The 7,647-nt window shown below is 46.1% G+C and overlaps 1 pseudogene; it reads right to left on the minus strand.

Moving 5' to 3' along the window:
• Window positions 1-3,019: 3,019 nt before the first annotated feature.
• On the minus strand, window positions 3,020-6,698 carry LOC129035302 (wee1-like protein kinase; annotated as a pseudogene).
• Between the last annotated feature and the right edge of the window lie 949 nt (window positions 6,699-7,647).

Below are 7,647 nucleotides of genomic sequence, written 5' to 3' on the forward strand. Positions count from 1 at the left end.
GGATGAACTAGGTGGACAGGTGGCCATATTATTACACTATATTAATACATATACACCTTTCAGCCCTGGGAACCAGCATACAATTCTGCAATGAAAAGATGTTAGAATGCTGCTGGAGGATTCCAGGATCTCACAGGCTAGATTTCAGAGTCCTGAATTCTAGACTTTTCAAGGACATGTGCCCATCTGGGGTTCAGGCATAATAGTCTATATTTACTGATGGTGACTGTGTGCATGCCACCATAACGTTACACTATTAACTCACTTAAGGGACTCCACGAGGAAGGTACTGCTGTCTTCACTTTACAGAGGACACTGAGCACAGGAAAGTAACTTGCGCATGGCCACACAGCTGGAAATAGCAGAGCAGCCGGGATGTGAACCCAGAGTCTGTGTACTTAGCCACAGTGCAGTCCTGCTTAACTGCAGAACAAGCTTATGTGTGTGAGCTCTGATGGCAAGGCAAGCTGGCTGGGTATAGATCCTGGCTCCTCTACTCTGGGGCAGAATGGTTGATCAAGTTACCTTCTGGGCTTCATTTTCTTCCTCTGTAAAATGGGCATAATAACTGTGCCTCCTAGGTTTGGAGCTGTCTTTGGGCCTAGCCCTTCTATGTTCCCCTGTACCCTTCACATTCTGTGCACCATCCAGGCCTGCTTTTAATGAGCTCCTCCCATTCCCCACCATGGCTCTGGTAAATTAATGTCTGTGCAGCATGTGAATCACTGGTAGCAACTAACTAAATTTCCTTGCAGCCTAATCCAGAAAGATGCCTTCCTAAGAATAGTATTCTAATTTAGGATTTTAGTCCTGGGGACAGGCTGATGAGAGAAATAAGATTCCTTTACAGGATTACAGGAAAATAAGAACTATCAGTATCTCTAAAAGAGAATGTTCACTTGGGGTGTTGATGGGGTTAAATGGCTGATGCAGGAAAAAAGGCTTTCATTTGGCTCAGTGACTTGCTGGGTTTGGGGATTTTCCTCTTCTTGGTCATCACCTCCTGCCTCTTGCCACCCCCGCTCCCCCCGTGGTGGTGCTTGTTCTGCGAACCCCACACCTGTGCTCACACCAAGCCTTCTGCCTGGTAGTCCTACCTACAGACCTGTTTTGTTTTTTCTTTTTCTAGATAATTAAGCTCAGAGTGATCTTTAACATGCCAGTCAATGTTTATAAAACACAAGTCAAAGACAAGAGCAAACATATTTTAGATCAAAATTAGTGAGAAAACAATGGACAAATTATATTTCTTTTTGCAAAATCTGCTTGCCAGTATGACTAGTCAAATGGCTAATCACAGATTACAATGTATTTTGTGAAAAATTTAGAATGTTGGAAGTAATTCTAGCATTTCAAACAGCTGTTTAGAGGATTACCAAGATCAGTTTATATACACAAACACTGCAGAAAAACCTGGCAAAACATTGAACATCAGACTAAGAGTACAATCAGATACAAAACTGGGGAGGAAGGAGGAGGTTTTTTGTTTTTGTTTTTGTTTTTTGTTTGTTTGTTTGTTTTTGAGACAAGAGTCTCACTCTGTAGCCCAGGCTGGAGTACAGTGGTGTGATCTCAGCTCACTGCAACCTCTGCCTCCTAAGTCCTGATTCAGGCAATTTTTGTGCCTCAGCCTCCCAAGTAGCTGGGATTATAGGCATGTGCCACCATGCCCAGCTAATTTTTGTATTTTTAGTAGAGACGGGGTTTCACCATGTTGGCCAGGCTGGTCTTGAACTCCTGACCTCATGATCCACCTGCCTCAGCCTCCCAAAGTGCTGGGAGTACAGGCATGAGTCACTGTGCCTGGCTGGTATTGTTTTGTTTTGTTTTTTAGAGTCAGACAAGTACAATACCAGAAAAAATTACCAAACTCAGTAAATATTATTTGGCATTAATACAAAATTCCAAAGGTGAGGGGAAGGTGCATTAGTTTTAATGCACCAGATTTAAAGTTCAAAGGATAAAGGCCAATAGTTGTTTTCATCAAGAGCAGCTGTACATTTCACATAATTGTTTCAAAAGGAAAGTCTTTTAACAACAGTGATTATTTAATGCTGCAAGTTTACAGCAAAGACAAAACTAAATAGCAAATTCATAAAGCAATACTTCCACAGAACTATCATCCCATGTCTCATGCAATGCCTAAAAAGTGCTCTCATGCAATGCCTAAAAAGTATACTTGGATATACAAGTATAATTAACATTACAAAAGAAGAAATATAAATTTGACACACAGATACATTAAAGGCTGAGTAGTAATGAGTGGTTTTAGCATTTGCCTTGTTGAGAGGAGAATATGTTTGTCATCAAGCACTTGAATCCTTTCCCCAGGTCATTACAGGGAAAGATATCTTCATTAAAGTGCAACAGCACACTGAGAGCAACACACCACAACAGTGGTTAATTTTGGAAAGGCTGCTGTAACCTCCACTAGTGGCTGACATTTTACAGAAGACAGATTGGTAAGTACACAAAAGCCTGAGAAAGCTATGGTCAAAATACAGCTTTCAATTGTAATTCACAAATAAAAGTCCTAATCAGTAAAGCTACTGACACCAGGCCAGGCGTGGTGGCTCATGCCTGTAATCCCAGCACTTTGGGAGACTGAGACAGGCAGATCACGAGGTCAGGAGATCGAGACCATCCTGGCTAACACGGTGAAACCCTGTCTCTACTAAAAATAAAAATAAAAAAATTAGCCAGGCGTGGTGGCAGGTGCCTGTAGTCCCAGCTACTCGGGAGGTGGAGGCAGAAGAATGGCATGAACCCAGGAGGCAGAGCTTGCAGTGAGCCGAGATCGTGCCACTGCACTCCAGCCTGGGTGACAGAGTGAGACTCCATCTCAAAAAAAAAAAAAAAAGAAAGAAAAGCAACACTACTGACACCAATAGAGAGAGTAATTGCAAATTGAATTCTAGCAGTGACTTCAACCTAGCTTGCTTTTGTCACAGTGTTATTTTGGTGGGGTGGTTATGTAGGAAATGAGTAGCTTAGTATACTGGAAGGCTGATAGAGCACTTCATTTTCTTTCTAATAAGTCAAGATGTTGTGTTCCTCTGGGTGGTGGACCTAGTGGCCTCTGATCAGTGAAGAGTGCTCCTTCCTCAGCTGCAGCCTTCACTATCTGTGCTTTCATGATTTATTTGGGTAAAAGTGTATTTTTGGACTTCTCAACATTCAGTTCTATACATAACTGTTCTCCTGTCTCTAGAAGCAGGCAGCAACATTGAATGCTTTATCAGGACAATTGCTGAAAGTTTCTCTCTGGATCTGGATGAATCATAAATTTGAACAACTCTGTAAATTCTTGGAAAAGCCTGTGTGGTATCTGAGGTAATCTATTCTATCTGATTCCATGCCGCTGGTCTCCATTCCTGGGAAGAGATTCAGCACCAGCAGCACATACCACTGTGAGGGCAAGTACAAGATATCTGCTTGTAGTAGGTGATATAGTTCTTCCGTAAAACTTCATTTCCAAAAAAAGGACTATCATCCTGTTCAATCTGTGGACTAGAGATCCTTGTTACATGCCCAGGATTACCTATTTTAAGTATAACTTTGTTGGATGCCTAGTGACATCCTTTGGCTGTGTCTCCACCCAAATCTCATCTTGAATTATAGCTCCCATAATTCCCATATGTTGTAAGAGGGACCTGGTGGGAGATAATTGAATCATGGGGGTGGTTTCCCCAATATTGTTCTCCTGGCAGTGAATAAGTCTCAATAGTTCTGATGGTTTTTTACAGGGAAACCTGTTTCACTTGGTTCTCTTGTTCTGTCTTATCTGCTACCATGTAAGATGTGCCTTTTGTCTTCTGACATGATTGAGAGGCCTCCCCAGCAACGTGGAATGTGAGTCCATTAAACCTCTTTTTCTTTATACATTACCCTGTCTTGGGTATCTCTTTACCAGCAGTGTAAACATGGACTAATACACTAAATTGGTACAGGTAGAGTCCAGTGCTCCCATAAAGATACCCAAAAATGTGGCAGCAACTTTGGAACTGGGTAAGAGGCAGAGGTTGGAACAGTTTGGAGGGCTCGGAAGATGGCAGGAAAATGTGGGAAAGTTTGGAACTTCCTAGAGACTAGTTGAATGGCCTTGAGCAAAATGCTGATGATGATATGAACAATGAAATCCAGACTGAGGTGGTCTTGGACAGAGATGAGGAACTTGTTGAGAACTGGAGCAAAGGTGACTCTTGTTATGTTTTAGCAAAGAGACTGGTGGCCTTTTGGCCCTGTCCTAGAGATTTGTGGAACTTTGAACTTGAGGGAGATGATTTAGGGTATCTTGTGGAAGAAATTTCTAAGCACCAAGCATTCAAAATGTGACTTGGGTGCTATTAAAAGCATTTAGTTAAAAAAAAAGACAAGAGAACATAAAAGTTCAAAAAATTTGCAGCCTGACAATGTGATAGAAAAGAAAAACCCATTTTCCGAGGGGAAATTCAAACCAGCTGCAGAAATTTGTATAAGTAGAGTAGCCAAATGTTAATCACCAAGACAATGGGGAAAATGTCTCCAGAACATGTCAGAGATCTTCATGGCAGCCCCTCCCATCACAGGCCAGAAGGCCTAGGAGGACAAAATGGTTTAATGGGCCAGGCCCAGAGCCTTCCTGCTTTGTGCATCCTAAGGACTTGGTGCCTTGTGTCCCAGCCACTATGGCTATGGCTTAAAGGGGCCAAGGTACAGCTTGGGTTGTGGCTTCAGAGGGTGCAAGCTCCAAGCCTTGGCAGCTTCCACATGGTGTTGAGCCTGCAGCTGCGCAGAAGTCAAGAATTGAGGTTTGGGAACCTCCGTCTAGATTTCAGAAGATGTATGGAAATGCCTAGATGTCCAGGGAGAAGTTTGCTGCAGGGGTGGGGCCTTCATGGAGAAACTCTGCTAGGGAAGTGTGGAAGGGAAATGTAGGGTCAGAGCCCATACACAGAATCCCTACTGGGGCACCGCCTAGTAGAGCTGTGAGAAGAGGGCTATCGTCCTCCAGACCCCAGAATGGTAGATCCACCAACAGCTTGCACCATGCACTTGGAAAAGCCACAGACACTCAATGCCAGTGTGAGAACATAGCCAGGAGGGAGGCTGTACCCTGCAAAGCCACAGGGGTGGAGCTGCCCAAGACCATGGGAACCCACCTCTTGCATCAGCATGACCTGGATGTAAGATATGGAGTCAAAGGAGACTATTTTGGAGCTTTAAGATTTGACCCACTGGATTTTGGACTTGCATGGGGTCTGTAGCCCCTATTTTGGGGCTAGTTTCTCCCATTTGAAACAGCTGTATTTACCCAGTGCCTGTAACCCCACTGTGTCTAGGAAGTAACTAACTTGCTTTTGATTTTACAGGCTCTTATGCAGAAGGGACTTGCCTTGTCTCAGATAAGACTTTAGATTGTGTGTTTTTTGCTTTTGTTTTTGTTTTTTTGTTTGTTTTTTTGAGACTGAATTTCACTCTTGTTGCCCAGGCTGGAGTGCAATGTGCCACCATGCCTGGCTAATTTTGTATTTTTAGTAGAGATGGGGTTTTTCCATGTTGGTCACGCTGGTCTCAAACTCCCAACCTCAAGTGATCTGCCTGCCTTGGCCTCCCAAGGTGCTGGGATTACAGGCATGAGCCACCACACCCAGCCTGCACTGTGGTCTTTTGAGTTAATGCTGAAATGAGTTAAGACTTTAGGGGACTGTTGGGAAGGCATGATTGGTTTTGAAATGTGAGGACATGAGATTTGGGAGGGGCCAGAGGTGGAATGATATGATTTGGCTGTTTCTCCACCCAAATCTCATCTTGAACTCTAGTTCCCATAATTCTCATATGTTGTGAGAGGGACCTGGGGGGATTTAATTGAATCATGGGGGCAGTTTCCCCAATACTTTTCTGTTAGTGAATAAGTCCTCCTGAGAGATCTGATGGTTTTATTAGGGGAAACCCCTTTCACTAGGTTCCCTCATTCTCTCTTGTCTGCTGCTATGTAAGATGTGCCTTTTGTCTTCTGCCATGGTTGTGAGGCCTCCCCAGCCATGTGGAACTGTGAGTCCATTAAACCTCTTTTTCTTTATACATTACCCAGTCTCAAGTATGTCTTTATCAGGAGGCTGAAAATGGACCAATACCCCCAGTCATCTTCATCCCCTTCTTAAGAGGCTGCACTGGGGATTGAGGTTTCAGACATGGAAATATTACCAGTTTCATGTCCATGTGAATCAAAGACATCGAATGAATATACCTCAAGCACTGGCCAACTTGCAGAAGGAGATCCTTCACCTCTGCTTGTTAAAAGTAACTCATGATTCTGTAATTTTTATTTGTAGCATCAACTGACCTTCCACCATCACAATATCCATTCTGTTTAAGCATATAAGCATCTGCCCAAGCAGACAAGTAAGTGTCAAACTATGCAAATGCTGTTCAAGCACTGTGTGAGCATAAACTTCTCTGAAAGCATTCTGCTCATCAACAGAGCTGGCCAGTGACTTTTCTGATCACTTAATGCACCTATCCAGTCTCTCCACAGGTGGCCCATGGGGTCTGCTGGGAGTGCTGGCATCGGGGTGGCCTTGGTGCTGTCCCAAGCCCCATTCCCTAGCCCATGCAGCGCCATGAAGTTGGACTCCTGGGCGCGTCCTGGGCTCTGGCCCACCCGCGACGCCAGCTGCCTGTGGGGCCAGACCCAGCTCCACCCTGCAGGGCTCCATGGCTCAGGTGGTCACCCAGGGGTGCGGTCCCAGCTTTGCCCTTGACACCCACGGTGTCTGCCCCAGCCCTGGCTTGGCTGACAGCAGCCAGTCCAGGTGGGGCTCGGGCTAGGGGCACGCCCCTCCCACTTTTCTGGAATCCACATCCTCACTGCCTGTGCCAGGTCCTGCCAAGACCCCCAGTGGCCCTGGCTCCAGTGGTTGCAGCATTGCCATTGCAGGGCAGACCCCAGCCAACCTCAAAGTGACTATGCGGTGGGGCCAGTGAAGACTGGGGCTGCACAGTGCAGCCAGGGTTGGGGTGGCGGGCCACCAGGAGCTGCTCGGAACCGGGGGTCCTGGCGCCATCCCACCCCACACAGCTCCAGGTGGGTTTGGGGAGGGAGACACACTCGCATCCTACCTCACCCCGCCTGACAGTGCTCCAAGTCCTGAGTCCCCTCACCCCCATTCTACAGACACAAAGCTGAGGCCAAAGACAGGATGCTCACTTCCTGAGTATTTGCTGCCTGCTGCGTGGACCAGCAACCTATTTACAGTGGTCAGAGGCCCAGCCCCCCAGACCCCCAGGACCCCATTTCCTGGCAAGGAGGGCATCCTCAGCAATGGTGACCTGCACCAAAGTGCTCCCCATCCAGGGTCACCACCCCAGCCGGTGCGAAGCCTGTAGGGCACTGGGGATGCGTGACCGACTCCCCTAAACCTGCTTTTCCCACATCAGGGAGGGCTGCACACCCAGCTCGGCTCTGTGAGGACGGATTGATGTTGGCATGCAGGCTGCAGCCCTGAAGGGAGGGTTTGTGGAGGGTTGATTCGTGAGCCTGGAGGAAGTATGGGCCGTGTGTGTGTGTGTGTGTGTGTGTGTGTCTCTGTATGTGTGACTGTATGACTGTGTGTGACTGTGTGTGTGACTATGTGTGTGACTGTGTGTGTGACTGTGTGACTGTGT

The sequence above is a fragment of the Pongo pygmaeus genome, chromosome 3 (assembly GCF_028885625.2).
Source record: "Pongo pygmaeus isolate AG05252 chromosome 3, NHGRI_mPonPyg2-v2.0_pri, whole genome shotgun sequence".
Classification (NCBI taxonomy): Eukaryota; Metazoa; Chordata; class Mammalia; order Primates; family Hominidae; genus Pongo; species Pongo pygmaeus.